The 26,899-nt window shown below is 36.7% G+C and overlaps 1 protein-coding gene across 2 annotated transcripts in view; it reads left to right on the forward strand.

The window, feature by feature from the left end:
* Nucleotides 1-26,899, forward strand: part of LOC122794006 (beta-1,3-galactosyltransferase 2-like) — a 477,845-nt gene that overhangs the window by 316,196 nt on the left and 134,750 nt on the right. Inside the window, exon 1 of one of the 2 annotated variants that reach the window (XM_044062102.1) lies at nt 1,720-2,151. The exons of the other annotated variant lie outside the window; for it this stretch is intronic. The gene's annotated coding sequence lies outside the window, so the exon portion shown is untranslated. Of the gene's footprint in view, nt 1-1,719; nt 2,152-26,899 lie in introns of those variants that run through there. 2 annotated transcript variants of the gene reach the window in all.

Raw genomic sequence — 26,899 nt, forward strand, 5'->3', positions numbered from 1 at the left:
GCTTCCTGATGTTTACATTGCCTTACACACGTGCACGCCCGCGCAAACCATTTTAAACGGTTTGCGACACGCTCCCACATGGTGAACCTGCCTTACACGCGCGCACACGCGCGCATGCACGTATATCAAGAAAGTTTGAGTGTAGGGATAGTGTACACCCTCTATTTCTTGACTTTCCTAGTGTTCTGTTGGGACACACCTCTCTCCCTGATGTCTGTCTGTCATCTGTCATGTTACACTGCTCTCCAATGTGATACATTTACTTCTATCATTCCCCCCCGTGATGTCACCTACCTCTTACTCTATTCCTCCCCCTTCTGTAACTCTTACACTATTTGAAAAGTGCTCATTAGCTATGTGGCAGTGTGATTCAGTATTGTAACCCTCATTTACATAGGATTGCCTAGTAATGTTTAGTTACATCTCTTACACTGAGCTTCCCCCCCTTGGCAACCACTACACGGTGGCCATATTGTTTTTGGTCTGCTAGTCCCTGCATTGTCATTCCATGTACTACATAAAACCCACAATTGTGGGCTTATAAGCTTCGGTTTTCACTTTTAGGCAGCGCACCCTGTTTGCACGGGTGTGCGCTGCAGTTAAACATCAAAATCCCCCGAAAAAAAAATGTTATTTTAAATAATTTTGCATCACTTTTTAATGCCAATGGCCACATATTTGGCCATTGGCATGCTAGATGACACATATGCAACCTTTATTTGGAGCTGACATAGCTCCGTTGTAAATTTTGCAGAAATGTACTCAGTTGTCAGCTGAGTACATTTCTGCAGCTAAAATGTCCGTTACACGGACTGGTTTGGGCTTCCTGGATCGCTCAAATACCTCATTTGTATATCTTTGAGCTGCAAATGAGGTATTGGGCATTTCCACGCCCAGTCCATGTAAGAGACGTTTTAGCTAGTCTCTTACACGGAGGTTTGGTCTGTTCCTGGATCGGGAGGCTTACACGGAGGCTTACACTACTCTTAAACTCTGTGTAAGCCTTCGTGAATCCTGCCCTTTATGTTCTCATAAAGTTTGGCGACCTGTTGCAAGCTTCTGTCCTTAGCAATACCATGACAACAAAAATGGCTGTTTTGCACTTCTACATGTATTATACAGTGACAGTCATGTTTTTCAGTAATGCAAGTCTTTCACAGCATTCAAAAACATGACTGCCTATAACATGCCTTTTGTAGACATATCCCACTTTATGGTACTTAAAACTTTCTGTTTTACAGCTGTCTAACTGGAATACATACTAATACTGACTACGTTTCCTACTTTCACTGAAACTGCAGCTGATATCAGAATATGTTGTCTTTTCTCAGCTAAAGGCACTCAGTAGATATTCTCTCTAGTAGAGCTGTTGATTTGTATAGTCTTTTCCATCTCTTGTCCCTGTTGTTTTTATGGTTGTTGTTCTACACCTTTGTCTGCCTACCATGACTGATTATTTCCTTCACTGAAAAGTGGCACGTCTTCTGCTATCCCAGTACTTCTTTTTATCATGACAGTCTAACTCTCACTGACCATAATTACTGCTTAGCAATTTATCTGAGATAAGAGCTGGATCATAACCAAATATGCCTTCCCCTTCTGCTTACTTCATCCTCTTATCCTGACAACCCACTGTTGCTCTGTTATTAATAGATGCATCACTGTAATGGTCTTTGTGGTCTGTCACTGAAAACTGTGGCAGATTAGGTCTTCATTTATTTGAATCCACACTGTTGCTGATATTCTCACTATTAATTGAATTGTTATAGCAGATCCTTTAAATATGTATTATTTTCTTCTTATTGCAGCTGTAAACTAAAAGTTGTTGAGCCAGTACCATAAAACTGCAGTTGCCTGGGGCGGAGCCCGCCCAAGCTTAATATCCTGCTATGTATAGTGTTAATCATTGTATTAACAATTTAAGGCAAGAAAACTAGGAGTGTTTCAGTCAGAGAAGAGTTCTGAGAGTATTGTGATCTTTCCTGTGACACTTTTGGAGGAATTTATCAAGTTTTTGAGGTTTTATGGCAGATTCAAAATCTGGAGTGATTCTGTGAAAACAGTAATGTTTACCTACTGATGTTCTTTTGGAACCGTTTATATTTAAGTGGATCACTGAAAGAAGCATGCAGCCTGAAACGCAGTGTAAATGTAAGACATTTATATTTATTTGTACCTGAAATCAAAAATGTAAAGTAAAATAATCAGCTATAGTTCAAATTCAATATTTGACTGCTCTGTGAAGTATTCAGTGTTACATGAAGCTATGGCAAGCTATAGGAGGTGCAGAAATATTCAGTTTGATATGCTATGTGGCAGAAACAAAGCAGACCTAATTACAAAACCCATGAAATAGTATTGAAACTTTAAAAGCAAAATACTGACTTCACATATTAAAGTATAAAGGACATACGGAGCTTTCCAACAAAAGATCCTGAAAAAATAGTATATTATCACCATATTGTTAGACTACAGAAATAGACAAAACATTCTGTAAGCGGCAAGAGATATGCAATTCTGAACTTCAGCACTAACATTTTTGTAGATTATTTACATTTTTTATAGAACAGAGAAAATTATTTGATTTTGTAAGAAGTGAACCTAATGAAATAACACAAATCATATTTTTTAAGATATTCAGCTGTGTTGACAAGCTTCACTGATGAAAATATGGTTTAAATCTCCTGAAGCTATATGGTCTTACTTTAAATTATAAGGAAAGAGAGAGAACGGGAAAAACAAATCTGCAAACTTACATAAATGATGAGACAAGAATCTAATTTCCTAATTGTAAAGGTAGATGCATAAAATTGTACAAAATATCAATGAGAACAGGAGTGCTAGGAAATTTTCAGAGACACTGCAAACTGAAAAGAGATGTGAGTTGTAAAACCACACATGATTCAGACTGTTTGATTTCACAGCTTTCGCCAGCAGATACTCCACAGTACAGGGAATCTTGACATAGCCAGCCTTACGCATAGGCCAACTAGGTAGATGCTTATGGCGTCGCTCTAGCAGGGGCATTTTTTTAGTAATCTGGATCATGCAGGTAGACCAGGATGGGGCACCAGGTGGTGTTGGGAGGGTGTTGTGGAGACCTTTTGCCTAGGGCTCTAGTTGACCAAAGGCCAGCCCTGAATGTTGATATCTGGTAAGAATGAAAACGTGCAGCCTAATAGTATTGTGGGTTATACATGATTTGTACTGCACCGTAGGATGTACCACGCATGGCCCCATGCATGTTGTGTTGTGGTTCAACTTGACTATACAACACAGAAGATCTAGGTTACCCTCCATATGGACTCCTCTGATCTAAGTGATATCAAACAATTGCAGGAGATACAGTAAATTATAGGCATTTCAGTGTGTTACCAGACTACTCAGGGAATAAATATATATTGCAGTGGACTGAGAGGGAACAGTTTGCATGGGTCCCAGAAATAAATGCAAGTTTAATTTGCTGCAGTACAATACTAATCGTTAGAAATCAAGATGCAGCTGCTGTGGTTTTGTAGCACTGGTAATACTCCACATCCTTACAGAATCTGCCTTGTATATGCAAAGGCCAGTCAAAATATTAAATGTGGCTGGGTACTGACATCACCACTGAGGGTAACACTCGCTAATAAGCTACAAATTGTTATTGCATTCCTGAATACAGAATGAGACATGTAAATAAGTTTTCATTTCTGAACAGCATATGACACTATGGGACAGCACAGAGTGCTTCACTAATACCAGAGTGATGGCTTAGTTAATGCAGTATGTAACAATAGCTTTGCAGGGCTTAGACTTATTACTTCATGCTTATGAGGTGTCACAACTGGGGAATTATGTTTTTTTTTTGTGTCTTTTATCCTTAGTTGCAGATTCAGAAGGGTTGCTGTTTGAAATGCCTGGTGTAGTGCCACAATTGACTGATTGGCTCTTACCTGCAGTACTGCTCACCAAGGTACACTATATCAATGGGAATTTCTGCCCAGTCATTCTGTAATATGCAGTCCTACCCACATGGTAGAATGTGTCCAATAAGATTCACTGTTTTCCTTCTCTAGACAGTGTTCCAGAATTTCTGTAGACAGTACAACCCTGTGCAGTTCATAGGTTCATAGGTGTGTACTAGGCTAATGGCCCTTAGGCCTTTACAAACTTAGCCCATAGAAGTGCCCTGGCATTGTGCCGCTTGTCATTATTTCTCAGTGCCTCTATCAAGTAGAGCCACTGGAGTGATCCCCGGGGTGAACTTTCTATTTCCCATCCACTCATCAAGATTCCTCTTGAAGAGGGCTAGTGAGGTGCTCTGCTTGACATGTATGAGGAGTTTATTCCAGAGCACCGGCAGTCTCTGGGTTATGAAGCTGTCCCTCCAGCATGTTCTGTTGATTGTGGCAATGAGGTTGAGGTCTCTGGAGCATGTGGTGTGGAGGGATTGGGATTTCTTTAGGTGTAGCATTTCTAACAGAGCTGTAGCAGAAACACATCTGATAGCATTTTTTTCAGTGTCATAAATTCAAGCTAATTAATTCTGTCCATATCAAAGGCATGGTCTCAGTTACAAATCTGATAAGTCTTTAAATTGATCAAAAATGCTGCAAATCCAGTAATAATGGCTGCTGATGAAAATGCAAAGACTATTGTTTTCACAGCTTCAGATGTTTACTTAAAAGTGATAGTCAAATCCTTACATAATTTTACATGCATGTACTCAGTTTATTTATATACTTGCCAAGCTTTGTGTTTTGCTGGTTAGACTATGCATTACTTTATCATCTATTAAATGGATAATAAACTTTCACTTTAGGCTTTTAACTTTCATTTAAATGCACTGAGAGTTGATTTATAACCGCAACAGTTTGCCCTAAATATTGAGGTTAGCTACAGATACAGAAGGAAGAAGTGTAGTTTACCATTTCCTAGGAATGTAACATCTAACATTATATGAAGTATACAGCTGTAGTGAGTAGATAAATTCAGTTGAAAAACCTCACTACAAACCTGTTTTGTTAGATATTTATACATCAGCATTTTGTTTACCTATGGATTATGAATTGAGTTTTGCATCTTGGAATGTCTGCAGCTTACATACTAGGACATAAAGAAAAATATCTTGGCTCTTATGTTAGAAAACAGAAAATAATAAAGTGCAAAACTGGACAATTGTTCAATCAATGTGCTATTAAAGTTCAGTAGAGTTATACTTAATTACATAAGCATGGAGATGGAAATTCGGAAATTAGACGAATATCAATAGGTTTTGACAATTTTGGTTATAAGTGACAAATACTCCAAATGTAAATCACTTACCACTTATTAAAGCCTGCTTAATCATTTGTTTTCATTCTCCATTTACAGACGTTCCTTTAATACTGCTGGTGGTCTCAGTGAGGCATTCAACCCACTTATGGATGGGTTTAATCCTTTAACTAAAATCTGTTTCTTTTTATAAAAAATATGTCAGGAATGGACTCAACAGATGTTTGGAGTGCATTATACCCTGACAGTATAGAATGTGCGTTCTTTGTGCTAAAATTCAGCCCATGTTGTAGTAGACTTTCATTATACCAGAGATTAAAGTACAGTAGCACATAATATTATTCTTTGATTCATAAGTTAATGTAAAGAGAAATTATTTTATCCTTCACTTTGGAAAATATAGCCAACTATCCTTAAAGTCCTTGACTCTTTGGTCTGTCTCAGGCTATCTTTCTTTTTTATAGACTAATCCATTTTACAGTATGCCAATAGAAACAACTTGGAAGTCCCTCAATCTAGAAGGCGAATCAGTCTGCAAAAATTGTGCAGCCAAAAAAGTTGAAACACAAAAATGACATGAATCATACAAAAGAAGAAACTCAAGCAGTGTATGTACAATGTGAATTTCTAGAGACAAGAACAAAGAATTCCTCAAAATGTACAAAGTACTCTATAAAATGCAGTAACATAGTTTACAAACCCATTAACTTCTTCTTTCACAAAACTCCTATGCCTGCATAAGCAGAAGGTGAAACACCTGATAAACTCTTGAGGTACAGACTCGGAGAACACACAGATCACAGAACTAGGCACATTTCTGGAACTAAGTTTTAGAGTCAAAACCACCACCATTGTGTTGTGTTAATGACCATGAGTTGATGTTTTTAATTCTGTCATAGTTATACATAATTGGGCTTAAAATGCATGACGAATGCACGTTTGGCATTAAACATGGCAGAAATGTGTCAAGATGTGGGGAATCAATGTAGGGTGGATGTGGGCATGGCCACCCAAGCCATTTATGGTAGTTCTTTGTGACCCATGTGAAGGAAAATGAATGTGTAGACAAAAGAGGGCACAGGTGGACCTTGTGGTGGCAGAAGTGCTCATGCCTCCTCCAGGGGAGGGGGTTAGGCCATTCATTAGTGCATCATTCCTACTCAGTGATGCATGTCATGTGGTCCAAATATGCTACATCAATCCTAATACAGAATGCATCAAGCTGTGAAACTATAGAGCCATGTTTGTTGTTGGGATGGTGGCCTAATGGTTAAAGTGTTTGCCTTATGAACACAAGGTGCAAGGTTTGAGTCTCATGAGGGATAATTGGCTAGGCTTAAAATGGCTCACAAGGGCAATTGGCCTAGTACTAATCTATGAATCTATGAACCTATGAACACATAGACAATGCTCGTGACATGGCAGCACCTTTCCAGCACTGAAGAATGTGATTCCTGTAATACCTGCCTGAATAGCTACTGTATCCACTTCCTATAAACCTAACCCATATATCAACCTCTCGGTCAACTCTTACTGTGGCCCACCCCATGACTATAAATTGCCCTCCAGATGTCTGAATACGGTGATATCTGATGCATAGTGTGGTCACTCAAAACACTGTAATACATAGCCTGGGTTTGATAATGCATGCATCGGTTTTAGTCTGTATTGTTTGTATCCTGCTCCATAGGTGTGGACTAGAAACCACTCTTTTGTCAGTGCCACTATATGGGCACTGCATGGGGTGCAGTTGCTGGCAGCTCTTCTGATGACTCTGCATCTGATCCTTTATCTTCTACTGTGACATGTCAGGCAGTATTGTGATATTCACAAGTTGTGTTTACTTGCATACCACAATTTTGTGTAGCATGGTGGTGTACACCACAGATAAAGGACTGCAGGTATCCGGTACATACTGCAGTGTGCTACTAGATGTATCCAAGCTTTGGAAATGTCCCTTTTAAAAGTCTGAACATATGTAAAACAACATTCCATGTCTGTAAATGTGCAGTGTTGCATGATACCTGAAAAGTGGTCTGGGGGTTCCAGATCGGGGTCATTATGCATGGTTCCAAGGCATACTCAGCTTCACCTGCAGCACACAACAGTGGACACGATTATATGTGGCTTGTTGCTTTCTAAAATTGAAACTGTATATTCTGGCCTACTTACCCACTAAGATGTGCAGCTAACAAGTAGATTAGTGAGAAGATCACCCCATATGAAACACTTGTAGAAATCACACAAGTGTCAGATGCAGGAGTCGTGGGAACCACCTGTGTGGCCCAAAACCACATTGTGTATAGTACCACATACACCGCATACCACGTGACAATTCATGTAGTGGAAGCCCTTTCAGTTAATGTACTGAACACCATGTGGAGTAGGTGTGGCCCTGATGACAATCTTACCACAATCAGTTGTCCCCAGGACCACAGGAAATGGACTATGTTATAAATGCCCACATAGTTTTGGTTCACTCCTCTTTTTTTCATGGAAACCATATATGCTACCCACTGTACTGCAGCATCACAGCAAGTAATTAGTGTAACAGCTATTAGGCTGATACCAGCTAAAGTTTTAATGTCTCCCCATCAGATGTTTGACAGTCTGCATAGTAAGGATGGCTAATGCTATAAAACCCCTTGTATGTAGAAAGCTAGGCACTTCATGCATCCACTTTTATGATGTCTGGGTGATTTGTCCCATAAGGTGACATTCAACAGTGTCATGGTCATGGTGGTGATGGTATGTCAAGTGTTGGTGGACCCATCTGTGATGCAGGGGATGATAGCATGCAACATCATAAGTGTCGGCACAGTCTCTTTTCTATCTGTATCTCTTCCTTTCATTTAGCTAAACCACAGCCTTTGTAGTAGATTAATTGCACACAACATCCATAGATTCTATCCCTATGTCTTATTCTCTTGTTAGTCCCTGCCTTTTCCATCACATAAACTGGACTATATTGATGATTTGTATTTTCTGTTAATGAGAACATCACTTTTACAAATATTCTTGTTTAGGCAGACTAGCAAATTATAGATTGTAACTTCTTGTTCTCCTCTAGATTTAATTAATCTCCCTACACATCTTTTATTTAGTGATTTACTGTTTGATTAAATGTCAGTGCAGCCTTAAGTGTTATCTTCACTGGCTGTAATGTAACATGCCATGCTTTGATTTTTCTGGGATGGAATGACCTGGCCATCTAATAAAAGTCTCAGGCTCACACAGCCTCAGTCATACACATACGTATACACACACACACACACACACACACACACACACACACACACACACACACACACACACACACACACACACGTAAACACATTGTCTGTCACTGGAATGCAATCATCTGAGGCATCTAAGCTGCAAATTTTTCCACACTAGAATTCTTCAAGTGTCTTTTTGAAGCCATTGGAAATAAATTATGTACTTTCCTGTCTAGACACAAATGGATATTTAAGCACTGTGTTTAACATCAATAACATAATAACTTCTGACGAAGGGCTAATGCCAGCTCAAAAGCTCAAGTAATCGCAAAACCCATGTTGATTCACTAAAAGGTATTAAATCATGTCTGTGTTACAGTATCTCTGTATTTTATGTTAGAGAACCAACACAGTATTACTTAATTTCTTTTTCTTCTGTGTGTGTGTGTGTGTGTGTGTGTGTGTGTGTGTGTGTGTGTGCGAGACTTTTTGGTGGATTGTGTGAATGTTTATGGTCTGCTATGCACTTCCATACTTCCTTGTGTTGGCTGGTGGGACACTCAAAGGAGCAGTTTAAATTACTCATTTAAACAATTGATAGTCATGCAGTTTAACATTAATTAGCTGTAAATGAAAAAAGAAACTAATGCTCTAACTTTAAGGTAAAAAAAAAAGTAGCATATGCAGATCTTGTTTGCTAAAGCAATAAGCCGTACTTCCTGGTAATTATGGCAATTATCCTGTCCACTTCTTTTTCAGTGGTTTCCCCATGACTGGCATTCATCTTGTATTAGTCAGCAATGTTTCACCTGGGTTGTGTAGAATGTAAAAAGTGATGAGAGGCATGAAAATACATGGGTGGTGACCATTCTGAAAGCTGATGGGAGTCCGTTGTGAAATTTTGCATGTTCTCTTACTTCCCCTCATATAATTTGTCATTTGTTCATGCCTCTACAAGAGTTTCTTACATTTTAAGTTATAGCCCTTTAGAAGGATAGTCCTGTCTTTGGGGAGAGTTATTAATTTCTCAAAGCTGTGTTATAGGAATGGTAAGACTTTTGCAGGATTCCTGTATCAAGTTTTCTGAAGACAAATCTTTTCACTGCAACTGATTTTCTTTTGGAAGTAGATGATACTCGATATTTTTATTTTGGTTTTAGTAATGTTTTATTTCTTGACAAAGACATTGCTTTCCACTTAGAATGAAGTCAGAATACTTGTATTTTGTACCAGTGTTGTTAACATATTTCCCAGGATTTAGGATGTGCATCTTGCAGTTTGTTATATGCATTTGTCCTATGCATAGTTACATAGAAATTTTAGTTGGAAGTATTCTTTTCACATTTATAAAAAACTTAGGAGGAAAACTGACATTTATTTACAAGGTGTACATAAAACATTGATTTAACTCTGGAGATTTGTGTTCTCAAATATTTTTATTAAAATTTAACAAAGAAAACAAATATAACATTTAATGGCTGTGGTGGTGCAGTGGTTAACATTGTCACCTCACAGCAAGCAGGTCTTTGGTTCGATTCTCAGCTGGGGTACCTTCTGTGTGGAGTCTGCATGTCCTCCCTCTGGATATGTGGTTTTCCTCCTGGTGCTTCGGTTTCATCCCACATTCCAAATACATGCAGTAGGTGGACTGGACACTCTAAAATTGGCCTTAGGTGATAGTGAGTGGTATGAATGAACTACCCCAGCAAGGCTAGCCACCCAGAGGTGTAAACCTTGGCTCGAGATGATTGCCACTGCTGAAGTGACACCCCAACCCCATGTGCAAAATGGGAAAAGAGGTTGAAGATGGATATATATATATATATATATATATATATATATATATATATATATATATATATATATGGGTGCCCTTCACATGGTCGACAGTTCATTTGTTCGACAGTTATTTGGTCGACAATTCATATGGTCGACAGGCAGATTTGCCCCCCTCCCCAATGTTGTGCAACCCTGGAGTTGATATATATAGTTAGGGGGGTGTGGGGGGCACAGCCCCCCACATTGGGGGGTGTGGAGGGTGAAGCCCCCCACATAAAACTGCTTGTCAATCAAATGAATTGTCGATCAAATGAATGTTGATCAAATGAACTGTCGACCATGTGAAGTAGACCCATATATATATATATATATATATATATATATATATATATATATATATATAAACAAAAGGCAACTATTTACAAGAATTGTCTACAATATATGATAAAAAACTGTAAATAATGTTGAAAAAAGTCTTTGTTAATGATATACCAGAGGCTGTTTGTTTATTTAGCAGCTCTTTAGTTTCATCCAAATATTGTAAAAAATGGTAATTCTGGTTGTTCTCATCTTGATTTTAAGAAATTTTAAATGGTTGCAATACTTTAAATTCTTTCAGAGTTGAAGTCAATTTGTTTTTCCAGTTCTTGGTGATTACTCTCCTTGCATTAGGTAAGATACTTCATAGAACTGGATAGTTTATTTTCTTTACACATACAGGTATTGGAGTTCTAAGTAAAATTTAAAGATTTGGTTAAGATAAATTGATCATTAAATAAAGCATGTAAAAGAAATAATGTTATCCCAGAATGGTTGCCAATCTGCTTTAATATTCATTTTACATCTCCAACATCCTACTTTTTTATGCATTAATTCAATTCTCTGTGAAATAATGAAAGTTTTATGCATGAATTTCCATGTAAACAATCTCCATTTTAATGAAGTAGTTTCTTTTGAAGATGAGATTATATATATATATATATATATATAATTTATTTTTATCTTTGTTATTTGTATTTATGCATTTAAAATAATCCCAATAACTTTCATTGTAATATTCTGTTGCATTTTTAACTACTTTATATATTCTGGATAAGAGTCTTTTAATATTTTCTGATGCATCAAAATGAATAAACAATCAATAAACTTAGGTACAGTATTTTTACTGATGGCTGCATTGTTATTTTTATTTTCTCCTGAATATCTACAGTTTTTAATATTTAACCACACTTTAGTTAAATTAAATTTAGTTATTGTATATTCTACAATTTTCAAATTTTCTCTATCCAGCAACTGGTACCAATACATGATTATTTTCCTTAAATGCATTCATTGTAGATAAATTAAAAGTACATATATTTTTTGTGTATATGCTATAAGAAACAATAGAAAAAGGCATGCTTTGTATCCTGGATTTCTATAAATAAAATTTCTGAAGGTGATTACTATTAAAGAATTATATGAAGATTTAATTAATATAATTTGACTGTCTAGGATATAATCTTTTAATAACAAAAGAGAGGAATGGTAAGGATGCAGGGAGTAGAGTTGGCAAAGGTAGATGAGTTTAAATACTTGGGATCAATAGTTCAGAGTAATGTTGAGTGTGGATGAGAGGTGATGAGAGTGCAAGCAGTGTGGAGTGGGTGGAGAAGAGTGTCAGGTGTGATTTGTGACAGACTGGTACCAGTAAGAGTGAAAGGAAAGATCTTCAAGATGGTAGTGAGACCAACTATGTTATATGGGTTGGAGATGGTGGCACTTATGAAAAGACAGGAGTCAGAGCTGGAGGTGGCAGAGTTAAAGATGTTAAGATTTGCATTGGGTGTGATGAGGATGGATAGGATTAGAAATGAGAATATTAGAGGGTCAGCTCAAGTTGGACAGTTTGGAGACAAAGCCAGAGAGGCGAGATTGCATTGTTTTGAACATGTGCTGAGGAGGGATGCTGGGTATACTGGGAGAAGGATACTAAGGATAGAGCTGCCAGGTAAGAGGAAAAGAGGAAGGCCTATGATAAGGTTTATGGATGTGATGAGAGAGGACATGCAGGTGGTTGGTGTGAAAGAGCAAGATGCAGAGGACAGGGAAAAATGGAAACAGATGATCTGCTGTGGCAACCCATAATGGAAGCAGCTGAAAGAAAAATAAGAAGCAGAAGTATTTTTATGAAAATATATCTTCTGATTTGATTTTAACCATATATTTTCTTGTATCACTTTCTACTTGGCATTATAATTATTATTTGACCAGAGAGAGAAACAGTTGTTATAATTGACGATAGATAATATAATCCTAAATCTGGTAGACCTATGTAAGACCAGCCTCTTAAGTGATTATTTAAAGCTAATCTAGGCTTACTGGTTAGTAAGATTTTTTTATACTAGCTAAACTGTTATTGTAATTTACATTTATTATATTCTTAATGTTTTCTGTTAAAGTTATCCATAAATAGTATTTTTTTTATCTCCCCCAATATATTTGGTAAATCTTTCTTCCATATCATAAGTGATTTTGGTTTGCTATCATATTTACTAAACACTTCAATGCTGGCCCCAATAAAGGCTGTCCCTCCTATAACTCCACAGATCATTGCAGTCAGTCACAGAACTCCAAAACGTACTTGTTTGCAATAAATGCAGACAGTCCACAGATGTAAATGCCAAATTTAATATGTAGAAAGACAAAATAAAACACAAACTGCTGGATTTAGCGCTTTCATCTCCCATCTGGAGACTTCATCAGAATCAAATTCCTACATGTATTCTCCCTATTTAAACAATTACAAATCATTCCTGATTGGATATCTGGTCATTAATTCATAGTTTGTGTTTTATTTTGTCTTTATACATATTAAATTTGGCTTTTACATCTGCGGACTGCCTGCATTTGTTGCAAACAATTATGTTTTGGAGTTCTGTGACTGACTGCATTGATCTGTGGAGTTACAGGAGGGACAGCCTTTATTGGGGCTGCATTGAAGTGATTAGTTTGGTTTGTGTTTTACATTCTGGTTATTGCTATCATATTTTCAAAAATGTTTTTTATGAGTACTTACATACTCGAAAAACATTGTCAAAAGTTATGATAGTGACCGATAAAAATACAGAATGAAAAAATGTCAATAATTTGAAATTGAATTGTTGACATTTTTTTAACTTACGTCCACATCTGGTCTCATGCAACAGATGCTTGGCATGGGGAAAGCCTCCGTGCACCCCCCATGTGGGGGGCTGTGCCCCCAACACCCCCTGCTACTTATATATAAAAACTCTGAGATTGCACTACATTGAGGGGAAAGGTACATTTCCCAGTCCCCACAATAGTGTGATCTGCATTTAAAATGTTAAATCCACAATAGCAAATACTAGTGTGCATTCACTGTTGTGACTTCAAAATTTTTTTTCGCTCATTTCAAATGTTGAAAATTTGCTTTCGTGATTACACATTTGCACGTTGCAGCTGCAACATTTTATTTGTAATCCATAGAATTTATAGGTAGAATATTTTTGTTTTTCATTAAAAGTAAGTCCAGATTTTTTCTAAAAAGATTCTGTTGCATTAAAGGCAGCCTTAAGGGCATTATCATTATCATTTAAAGTAAAAAAAAATATCCTCAGCAAACTGTAATGACTTAGAATTTATCTGTTTACTTTTAATATCTATTCTTGATCTTATATAGTTTGAAAATGGTTCCATTAAAATTAAAGTAAATAGTAATGGTGTCAATGGGCAACCCTGCTTGGCATAGCTCTCAACCTTCCATCTTCAAAATGATGAATACTAGCCTTCATAATGTGGGACAAATGGGCAAAATGTGGAACACATACTAATGGCTTATTAACAACTTCAACTAGGAAGGCTATAGGATGGTTAAAATATGCTAGTTTTACTTATAAATAAGATCTTTTAATGAATTAATATGATTCATTTCTATTTACTATGGATTTCACTGAAAAAAGTTCCAAACACTGAATGTATGACAGAGACTTTCTATGTGGAACTTTGAGGAACATAAACTTTTTAAGATCTCAAATGAGGTATGTTCCTCATAATGAGGTACACTTGAGAGGTATGCTGCTTGGTTCCTTTGAAATCAAAATTGACTCTGAAATTTACAAATTTATTTTTATATAAGCTAAGGAGTTTTCATAAAGTAAATTTAAAACTATTTGAAAAATTACATTTCTCTATAAGCAAAGAAATGTATTTCCAAATAGAGTCAAACATGTTATTAATGTCGAAACTTATTAATTTTAAGTTATCTGTGGTATAATTTGCATAATGAATTATGGTTAATATCCGTTTAATGTTGTCATAAGTATTTCTATTTATTATGAATCCAGTTTGATTATTATTAATCAGATATGAATAAATTGTTGAATTTTAGAAGCATATATAGCCGTAAATGTTCTACAATCAATATTTAAAAGTAAAATTGGTCTATAAATAGAACACTGTGCTGAATCTTTATTAACATTTAAAATTGGAGAAAGAAATGTGTACTTCCATGATGGTGGGACTTTTGTTAAATCTTTAACTATTAAAAAAACTTTGTGTAAGATATTTAAAGCTTCTTTAGGTAAGAGTTTAAAAGTTCTGATATTATGTCATTGTTACCAGGTGCTTTGTTAGGTTTTAATTTATTAATTTGATCTTTAAGTTCAGACATTAATATAGGTTTATCAATTAATTTCTTTTCATCTTCAGTCAATTTATTTTTAGTATGTTTTCTAATAAAAGTTTTAATTATTTCCTGTGACTCCATTGTTGGATTATGTTTATTAATTTGAATGTATTTTACCAGTTTTCATATGTTGCTATGCTAGCAGTAATGTCTGTTAATGGGTCTGCATTGACCCTACATTTTATAAACTATTTTGTGCTACTGCCTATGTGAATTTTAACTTCTTGACCGGTCATATTTCCACTGTAGATTTCATCCTTTGTGGTATTCTCCAGTATGTAAGACTGCATTTAAATAATGCAAGACTTAAAACAACAAATAAAAACAAAAACATGTTTCATAAACAGATTATCTGGGAATTCCTGAAAGCATGTTGTGCTTTTCTGCACTTCAAAAAATGCAGAAGGCACTTACCCAGAATTTGAACAGTTTATTTGAACTTGCTAGAATTCTATGAGGCACTGTACTGAAACTGTTTTAAATTCTTTTCACAAAAATGCCCATAGAGAAACATTCTAGCAATATTAATAAATGAATAGATTTGTTTCAAACCAACATAATCCTAATCCTTTTCTATCTGATTACTATATATTTGCAAACATGTGTTTTAAGATAAAACCTGCTATTGTGTTTCATTATTCTGCACAGTCAGAAATCCTCTGTCCCCAACATGACCATTATTGCCAGTAATTTCTTAGGAAATTTTAAGACTTAGAACAGAAAGTTGTAAGATGTCCATCCAGATTATTTCAGGTTATTTACATTTTGATTTTCTACAATTTAATGTCAAAACATTTTGAGCGAAATTCCTTTTCTGTTTCAAAAGTTGGGCAGATGTTTCACAAGGCTTTTTTAAAAGAAATTCTTGACTCTTTTTGACGCAGATATTGAAACCACCCACAAGTCAATTCATTCTATTCAGAACTTAATTAATAAGGAAGTTAGTGAACTCCTGAAGTAATGTCCTTATGTGTTTGAGTGGATGTTAATTGAGGTACTCACAGTTTACATCGACACAGGAACAATGTCATAATCAAAGGAGTTGATGTCTTCTCCAATTTACCATGGTCAAAACTAGAAATGAGTGATAACCATTCATGACACCATCCACAATCCTGCTTCATATTAACACAGGGCCACAGCTAACTCCAGACAAAGACTAAAGCTGTCATCCAACCAGGTCTGTGCTCTAAAAGTAGAGTTAGTTGTCTGCAATAAATTGGAGATAATCCCAGGCTTGTTGTAGACAAATAAATACTGTGAGATCGGCAGAGAAAATGTATCTAACACTTTCCTAGTATGGAAGTTTGGAAACCTGTGTGATTCCTGAAGAAAAGAATGACAGTAAACCAAAAGAAATTTTGCTCCATAGTTACACTTTGCAACCAGTGTTAGGATCATATTCCCTGATATGGACCCACTCATTATAGACCATTTCTAGCAGCCACACCTGGGTCTACTTCAAAGTATTGTAATACTACATCATTAAAAACCATATTATTGAGACAACATTGCAGAATCCTCATAACATCGAACACCCTGAACTGCGAAACCTAACCCTGGGAAGAGAACCACTTGGCCACCATGGTGAATCTTGCCCTTTCCCCACTGTAGTGTGATCACGGAGTAGGAATATTTAGTTAGGGGGGTGTGGGGGGTTCAGCCCCCTACTTTGGTGGGTTTTCCTTGCTAGGTTGTTTGTTTTTTTTTGTCCTGTTAACCAAGTGGTTCTATTCCCGAGGTTAGGTTTCTCAGTTCTGAGTGTTCGATGTTATAAGGATTCGGTGATGTCAGCTTGATAATATGGTCTTCGATGATATGATGTTTTAATACTTTGAAGTAGACCCCCACAACTATATATTCTTAGGAGATGGTGATTTCTGAAAAGGCAAAATCATACATTTGGAGCCTGGGAGGTCAAAAGAGGAAAAGATTGAAGTCTGTCTAAAGCCATAGTAGAAGTGACTGCTAGAAAAACAATTGGTTTAGTGGATGAAATAAGGGCCAATAAAAGGTCCCTGCTATAGACAAAATTTGTTGATGTCCGTGATTAAATTATGGTAGAAGTGATGATATAAAATAAAAAACAATTTAGTTGGCTCAGTGGATGAAATAAATTACAATTGTAAAGAAAAAAAAAAACAGGATGAACAGCAAATACAATGATTAAGCTAGAATTTTCTCACATCCAAGTGTACACAAATCCAGAGGCAGCTTAACAGAATGCTTTACCTTTTTACTATAATCTGAACTAGATCTAGAAGCTAAACAACAACACAGTTTAGCAACAGAAATAATGCACTTTCTGATGTGCTGTGTAATATCAAGTCAGAAGGCATATATGCTACTTAATCTCAAAGTTTTGCAAAAGAACCTCTAAAAACGACTAGAAAATGTACGTCTCAGCTTTCACTTCAAAAGACAAAGTATTAAAGTGCTCAGTCAACTTAATAAAACCCAGGTGCTAAGCTCCAGTGGTAATATGAACCAGCTGTAGCCAAGAAATAGATTTTAGACCCTTAGAGGGAAATAAAAACTTTTCACTAGATATTAGAGCCTATACCAGATCTCATATATGTATGCTGAATAATTTTGCATAAATCAAGTGCTAAGCTTCAAATAGCAGGATACCATTTATTTATTTATTTGTTTGTTTTTGTTTCCCAGGAAAGTGTGACTGGGTAATATATATTTTCAGCAGAAGCCCAGGGAGAAAAACTCCATTTGCTTACATTGTGTTATAGTAAGTTCCAGTTAAACACAGACTAGATACATTTATGTTTACATTTAAGTGTTGAACCTGGAAGAGAAAAAAAAATTGTGTGACCAACATGCACATTAGAAGTGAAACTTCTGTAATGAAGTGCAAAAACATACTTATTTGGAAAACTGTGTGTTCATTTTTGCACTGCATTGCAGTTTTACTCCTAATGCGCGTGGCAGCCACACACATTTTTTATTTGCTTTATATTTTTTCTATTTGCTTAGGTTTGCTTATAAGTCTGCAGAAGTACACAGTACTTTTCTGTCAGCACTCCACAGAACCATCTCTATTGAGTATCATTAAGTTGAGTATCATTGGCGAGTTACTTTTCTCCCTTAGAATATTTACTGTATGTCTTCCTAGACGCTGCATCCATCAGCTCCCTAAAGTCATTTACGTTTCATCTGCATTCCATAAAACTAAGACTAACTGTGAAAATGTAGGAAAACACTTAGGACCTTTAAACAGTGCCATATACTGTAAGGAAAATCAGACAGAGACCATAACCATGTCAAAGCCAATTTATTAACACAGGTATATTACTAAGCATAGGGCAAGTACTGATACAAGTATATGATGGGGAATTGAGCTCACTTTTGTGGAGCTACATGCACTGCTGCATGCATTAACAAATATACTACATTACTGCATTTTAACTTAAACACATGAAACCACCTGAAAAAAAAACTGCTAATTCAATGGTTTGCATTCAGACAATCAGGTTTTGACTTGTAGGTCTGACAAATTTTACTTACAGACAGGCTAAAGGTATATTAAATTTATACTGAAATTAATACTTGATTACTTCAAAAATCATCAGTGCTTATCCTATTGGTCTCTTTATCCATTAATAAGAAGTTAAGGTTGCTAGCTATATTTGGTAAGAAACATTTATAGCTTAAGTACTTTAGAAATTAGAGATACATCTTGTTTATTATAAGTGAGCATATACTAGAATTCTTTTTCAGTGTAAATTCAGGGTAATTTGTCAAAGTTGTCAGACTCTGGACTAGACTAGGTGTCTATGCTGTAAAATGGTCATATGATTGTGCAATTGCGTTGTTGAGGAATTCAGTGACCGGTACATTAATCAGGATACAGAGCCATGGTGGTGCAGCAGTTAGCGTTGTCGCCTCACAGCAAGAGGTTCTCCCATTCGATTCTCGGCTGGAGCGCCTTCCTTGTGGAGTCTGCATGTCCTACCCATGGTCGAGTGATGTTAAAGACATGCAGGTAGGTGCATGAATGGGTGTGCCTTCTTTGAAGGTTGAGCTTTGGGCTGGCAACTCGGCACCGTAAAAAAAAATGCACTGCCACTCATGAGCAGACCGGAGTTCCACTGTGGCGACCCCTAACCGGGAAAAGCCGAAAGACATTACTTATACAGTAATCAGGAGACAGTGATCAAATCTGAAAAATATCAAGTTCAAGTCCAGTTATTGGATGTGACTGCATCTGAAAACATGATTTTTAGTTAGCATACCTTAAAGTAAAAAAAAGCTCTACAAGAAGTATAAATTTCAATAATATTTTAAGGAAGCATTCTATCCTGCAGTTCTTTGTCTTCAAAGAAAAGTTGCAGCTTCTAAAAATCTAAAACAAACCTTCAGATAAAACCGTCTTGTGTCCAGCAACTTCAACAATACAAATGCAACAGAGAGCATAATCTCTCATCTGAATCACAGTCTGCAAAAAAGGTTAATTTATAGTGAATGACTTATTGCATTAAGTCACTTATGTTTCTGTTTCCCTCCAAGCCTTTCTTTAAACCATAATAGTACATGAAGATATTGTTTAATGGAGCATGTGCTGTTATTCTTCACTCTCATCACTCTCAGTGTGTGTGTGTGTGTGTGTGTGTGTGTGTGTGTGTGTGTGTGTGTGTGTGTGTGTGTGGGGGGATTGCTGACTCTCATTCTTCACTCTTTTCACTGTGCGCGCGCGCGCGTGTGTGTGTGTGTGTGTGTGTGTGTGTGTGTGTGTGTGTGTGTGTGTGTGTGTGCGTGTGTGCGTGTGTGCGTGTGTGTGTGTGTGTGTGTGTGATCACTCACTCACTCTAACCCTTAAGTGCGGAGTTTGACTTACATACTTCCACTTCACTTTTCCTTTACGCTCCCAACTCTCAAACCATCCCAAAAGAAGTTTAACTACAAATAATGTCTAAGAACACAAATTAATGGCTTATCCTTGGATACTGTTACTTGCTAAGGTAAGTAATTATAAAGTGCGTGATTTTTACAGCAATGGCATCAATATATCACAGCAGTGACTTAAATCAATATGCTTGTTTTCTATCAACTAATAGGCCTCATGCATCAAAGATTCACATAGTCATACCTCTGAAATGTACAGAATTTCACAGAATGTCCAAAGTTTGGCCTCAGAGTTTTGTACTGACAAATCTTTAAAGACTGAAGTTAGAAACTAATAGCACACGTTTCAGTTTCAGACTTCATATCCCTCAGCAAAATCATGGTAATACTAAAGCTGATATTGTATCGACTTCATAAATTTGTAAGACCAAAATATTTCAAAATTGTCCTTATTTTTGGACCTTTGTCCTACTTTTATTTATGACTTGATCCAGCTTTGTTGGTCTAAGAGGTCGAGAGGGATGTACACATTACAGAAACCTATAATAAAGCAGTACAATTTGCAAAAGAGCATTACAAATACAGATATACTATCATTCAGTCAGCTATGCACCCTGGGCATCAGCCAAAAGACTTGTGCATCACTGAATCCAAAGATAGAAGATCAAGGATATGGCACAGTTATCATCTGCATGGGGTATTGTGTGTTGGGGGATGGGGGGCAGGAGGCCTAGGCTAACACAAAAAGTAGCGAGTGCATATGAGTAAAAATGATAGACAGGCAGACATTTGGATAAAGTATCAAATGGCCACACTGAGACAGAATGAGCTGCAAGCCTTATGACTGACTCATGTACCTGTTATGTGTGTGTATCTGTATGGGCACTCAAGATGAAATGTGTCTGTGAGTTTCTACAAGAACACAGCCAAGTTCTGTGCTTGGTCTAAGTCATGGTATGTTGGTCGGGTGTGAACTGTGCATGGTAGAGGTGACAGTTCATCGTTGTCCCCAACTGTGATAACTAGTAGGAGTTCCACTGGCACATCCATGCCCATGGTCTCATGTACTGCTGTTACCTGAACATGACTGATATCTGCTGGATAAGCTCTCCTCACGAGTGCACCCAGGACCAGAATCCCATGGTCTACCATGTCTGGGTGTGGACATCTCAACCACTGACAGAGCAGTGTAAGTAGTGCTACTATGGGAGTGTGATTGGGTATGGCTGCATTGGCTAACCAGTTGATGTGGCTGACCTACGGCCATGTGGATGCTGTTCCCCTCCCAGCAGATGTTCCATCACAGACAGTACCCATTCCAATGTGTCATTTATTGAATTGGCAACACTGTGGAGGCAGTCATGTATGTCAGCCTGTGTCACGTCTACAGCCCTAAGCATTTCCTCAGAGGCCTTATTGGAACATGCTTGTGCCTACATGACAACCCTAAGTATACATCGAGTATCATGGAAATGCACACCAGGATCAGGTGGAGGCTAGACAGCAAACTTCCTTTGAGCACCCCTAATAACCGTCCTACATGGCACCTTGCCCACACTTTGGCTACAGCCAGAGTCAACAGGCACTTAAGCCACAGTAACCACACTACCCTGATCAAGTGTTTCACTCTCCATCTGTCCAATATCTGAGGCTTACTGGAATAGGAATGTGTAGGCCTTCTAGGAGTGTCTGATGAAAATGCAGGGGATGGCTGGATGTCAACCTCAGTGTCAGATTCAACCTCTGCACCCCTGACTGTGCCTCTATCTACCACCATCATCAAAGTCTGCCAATACTCTGATGTCAGGTGGTAAAAGTCCTACACATCCACTGTCAGGATCACCTGTGATAATAATCAATAAACACAGGAAATAAATTAATACATACACTAAAATGTAATACATGATAACAAACTAACACTGGTGCCACTGTCACAGATGATACAGCAATGCACACACACTCCTGACACCCACCTGACACATATGGATAAATGCATATTTCTGTCAAATGCTCATCAGTACTGTGCAGATGACTCCACACTTGCTAGGGAGGATGGTCCTGGAAGAAGTTAAGCAAAAGGTAAGAACACCATCATTACAATTCCAATAACACAGAGGAAACAATTGTTTGCCTGTATATGTCCATTAACAATACTTTTAACTGAAACTTGGCTGACACATCCACCCGAAGCGCATATCTAATGAATTAGAATGTGTTTTTAACTGTGTATCAATTTATCAATAGATTCCTCACCTTAAAAATAATTAAAACAACTGAACTATTACTTTCCAGTAGTTTACTGTACAAAAAATGTTAACAATTGATATACATAAGTTTAGCTGGAAGCGTATCCTGGGACATACTTGTTCTCCCTGAAACATCAATCACATGCTGTTCTGCACTTTTCACTGAGCTATCTGGATCCTTGAAATAGACAGGAACTCTTCATTTGGTGTCAGTGGTGGCTCTGTAGTAGCCCTCCCTTCTGTAGCCAGATGTCCACAGGCCACTGCAGCTGCTGTCCTCTGGGCTGATGAAATCATATCAGTAGCCCTATGACACACCTGATCAATTCCTGCTGCACCTCTACAGCATTGACATTGTTCACTATCTGGTTCCAAATCTGCATTCTGCCAGACATATCACCATGTCCTCTCTCAAGCAGAAAGGCACTGTTGCCTAAATGCTTGGACAATTACATAATTTTCAGAGACACTGAAGGGTGGTTTGTGAGGATTGGGATGCTTTGATGCCATAATCCAGGGTGACATAAAACAAAAAAGATGAATACTACACACAAGTATCACATACAAATATATATATATGTATGTGTGTGTGTGTGTGTGTGTGTGTGTGTGTGTGTGTGTGTGTGTGTATGTGTGTATATATATGTGTGTGTGTGTATATATATATATATATATATATATATATATATATATATATATATATATATATATATATATATATATATATATATATATATATATATATATATATATATAAATAATGTGTCTGTGTATGCATGTATGTATATATATTTTTTTATATGCACATGTATTACTTTTTCAGTATGAGCCACTGGAGAAGCACACTACTTCAGGTATTAAAATATGAAAGGTTATGTATTGTAACATATCACAGTCACACACAAACTAAGGTTTGATCTAAAAGAAGGAATAACAAGACCAAACCTCTTTAAAAAAAGTTTGTGGTTGTGGCAACACACAAATGCAACTTGGCTTCCCCTACCCCCAAAACAACAGAAAAATGACAGGTTGTATCAAGCAAGGAATAACACATCAGTTAATTGTTATAAGTGCTTTCCAAAAAATTCTCATAAAATTTTACATCTTTACAACAGAAAAGTCATTTTTATACAATTGCCAGTCACCTCTACTTGTCCCCAGCACTCCCTTAGAAGTGTCTATGGGCCATCATAGAAGCCTAACATGCCTGTGTTATTGACAACATAGGACATTTACCTAACATAGAAGAGTATAATATATAAACAACTGTAACAATAGCACTTGTGATGAAAGTTAATAAGGTTGTGTATATGATAAAGTAAAATGCCCTGACAAAAATGCCTAGGATATATATATATATATATATATATATATATATATATACACACACACACACACACATATAGATATCTAGCATGTAATATATATATATATATATATATATATATATATGCAAGTAAACCAAAAACCCAGGTTGGAAGAAGCCAAAATGTACGTACTGCAGATCTTCGCACTATCAAAAAATATGTCTCCACGTATTCCTAAGAAGGAAAGGCCAAATGCTGATAGTCTTATGAAATTGTAGTGCAAATACTCACAGAACCACGCACTAAATCAACGAAAAAACAATTCTGCTGTACCAAGAACCAAATGTTCAAAGTTGTTCTAGTCTTGCAATCGAAGTAATGTTCAAAAAACCATTCGGTCAAGTAGTAAATCCACAGTTTATTGTAAGCGCTTTCACGACATGTAACTGCCGCTTCATCAGACAAACAGTAAAGAACTGAGAGCAGGAAGTTTAAATATAGGATATCCTGCTCTTCAGCCAATGACAATGACCTTAGGAGGCGTGTTTCCTGCTGTCATTAAATCACATATTAACTAAAAGTGACACCACCACTATAATTCATTGCAACAGGCCTACAAAATCACAAAGTCTTTTCATATATATATATATATATACACACACACACATATAGATATCTAGCATGTAAGTGAAACATTCAGTCATACCTTATCAAGCTCAGAAGTCTTCTGTGCGGAGGATAAATCCAAAGTAATAGCAATCTTCTTCTGTGTTTTCCACATACACAATTCTCCTCACCTTCAGGTTCCCTAGCTTGGTTATCTTTTTATAGTGTAGACTCAGGCTTGTGAGCATGGTAAAGATGCAAATGAGGTGTGAACTCATTAGAATTGCTGAATCCTAAATGTTTGGCTCTGTGTAGCTGGTATGGAGAAGGAAAACTCAACAGCAATTCCGACTCCCTTACTTGCAGTGGATGTGTCACCCAGGTTACACTTACAAAGTATAGAAGTAATTATATCAAGGTTTTAAATAGAAGTGAGCAGCACACATTTCTCAGTTTCTGTTCACCTAATAGTCACACTGCCTTTGATGGAAACTGTATGTTATTGTCATTTAGTATTCTCATGCATTTTAAGGACATTGATACAAAATGCCCTGCAGGCTGCAGAACACCTGCAGACAGGAAGCAGACATTAGGCAATTTCAAAATGGATATATTGTATCATGTGTGGTTTGCCACCACACAAACACACCAAGCAGCATTGCATGATGGTCAGTACAGAATACAGAGTAATAAATGTAAAAATATACGGCTGTTGCATAGTTGTTACTGTGGCAGCAGTTGTAAGGTAAGGATTATAGTATATATGACTCTGGGTTCTAATTCAGCTAAAGCCAGACTTTTCTTACCGATTTTCCACTTTATAACAGTAGAAAAATACTTACACATGGGAATAACAATCTATAGCATAAGCATTGAGCACACAAAGCATATCAGAGATGTATTATATGTGTAACTGCTGGTATCAGTACAAGCATGGTTCTAAAAGTCCAGAATTATTTTCTGAATGTTCATGTCACACACATGCATGGTTAGACATTAAACTCTTTAATATATATATATATATATATATATATATATATATATATATATATATATATATATATAAACTAATGAGAAGGTGTGGCAAACAAGATCTCAGTTGCAATGAGCACTCTGCACAGTAATGACTGTAAAAAATACAATTGTAGCCCAACCTTCCCTGTGTGCAACTAGTATCAGTTAAAACTCACAATACAGGTGAACCAAGGTTCTAATCTAGTGCACTCCTAATTTTTAATGCATTTCCACTCAATTATATAAAATATTACACAATGCAAACATAATTATAAATAACAATAAGTATGCATAGCACACTGGGGCTCATTTAAATTATATGTGTGACTGAGGGTATACTGACAATTATGTTTCTGTAATTATAATTGCCTTTTCTGGCCTTTGATGGACTTCAGACTTCAGTGATAGTCATACATGTATGCATATATAAACCAAGAACTTGTCAGGTCACAAACATACATGGCTAACCCCTCACTCTGTCATGTGTATTTATATATAATTAATGAACATGTCCAGTGATTAATTCTGTGGCAGTCATACATGTATGCATATATAAACCAAGAACTTGTCAGGTCACAAACATACATGGCTAACCCCTCACTCTGTCATGTGTATTTATATATAATTAATGAACATGTCCAGTCATTAATTCTGTGGCAAGAATGAAAATCACCTATGTGGAAGATTATGTTTTGTCTGTTTTGCATAGCTTTGAATTCCAAATCATACAAATTAAAAAAGCCATGCAACAAATGTGCTTGGTCATAAAATATATGCCCTCAATACATGTCTTCTGCAAAGTTAAATCAAATAACAGATACAGCAGCAACCAACCCATAAACTAATGCCAAATGTCAGATTAACATTCGTACTTCAAAAAGTGCTTTCCTGTCTGTTTTGACACTGCTGCTCTCTGCATAATGTTGCATAAACTTGTTTGGCATGGTTCATGTTTGCACAGTAGCATTAAACGTGATAACATGAATTGGTGGGAAAACACTCATAACTGTTGCTGTATGACCTGAGTGGACATGTCTGGAACTAGAAGGGAAGGTGCTAAATTTAGGCCTCAAAGGTGGGGTGTGAAGGAGTCCAAAATCTTTATTGTACTCTTTGTAAAGTACCTCAGCTGAAGGCTGCTGCAGGGGGATTATACCAGGTCTCAGTACAAATCTGAGACTTTGAATAGTCTGGCCAAAGCTGTCTCCAGTGGAACTGACATTCCATGCACTGGACAGCAATGCAGGCACCATTTTAATGATGTCAAAAGACACCAGCAGGATACACTCAACCAGTGGCTGGATGAGTTTAGGACTGCTGACATCCCACAGTTGTATTAGTGTACACATAAGGGTAATTTAAATTAGACAGAAGGCTGAATATAGTCAAGACTGGTATGCATAATTCTCTTCTGCTGTTCTCTCCTTTTCATTCTACAGCCATCCAGAAGATAGCAGTGAACATGGAAGCCCATGCTGAGCATTTAGAAAGAGGGAAGTAAGGGGCATGTATGCAGTACAACATAACTATTATTTTATCTAAAATATTGCTCTTCTATACAGTAGTAACCAATTAAGCATGCATATCTTAACTGAAAAATCAAGCATGCATGCTTCAGTCTATAGCACAAGCCAGCTGTAGGAGACTATTGTAATATTATAGTCAGATGTGGGATCAAATCACACAAATACATATTAAAATCATTTAAAAATATTAGATAATAATTTCAACAAAGTGGCATACATGCCATGCCGTTAAATTAATCTATATTACTTGATCAAGCATATGCGCAAAATATGCATATTGTAAGGATTACTTGGAGCAATCATCAGTTATTGATTTTAGTTGTTAAAAAGTATACTTAAATATAAAAGTAGAAATAAATTCTTTATATTGTAATAATTTATTGTATGTCACATATGATGGTAT

Source organism: Protopterus annectens, chromosome 2.part1 (assembly GCF_019279795.1).
Source record: "Protopterus annectens isolate FY-2018-M chromosome 2.part1, PAN1.0, whole genome shotgun sequence".
Lineage (NCBI taxonomy): Eukaryota > Metazoa > Chordata > Ceratodontiformes > Protopteridae > Protopterus > Protopterus annectens.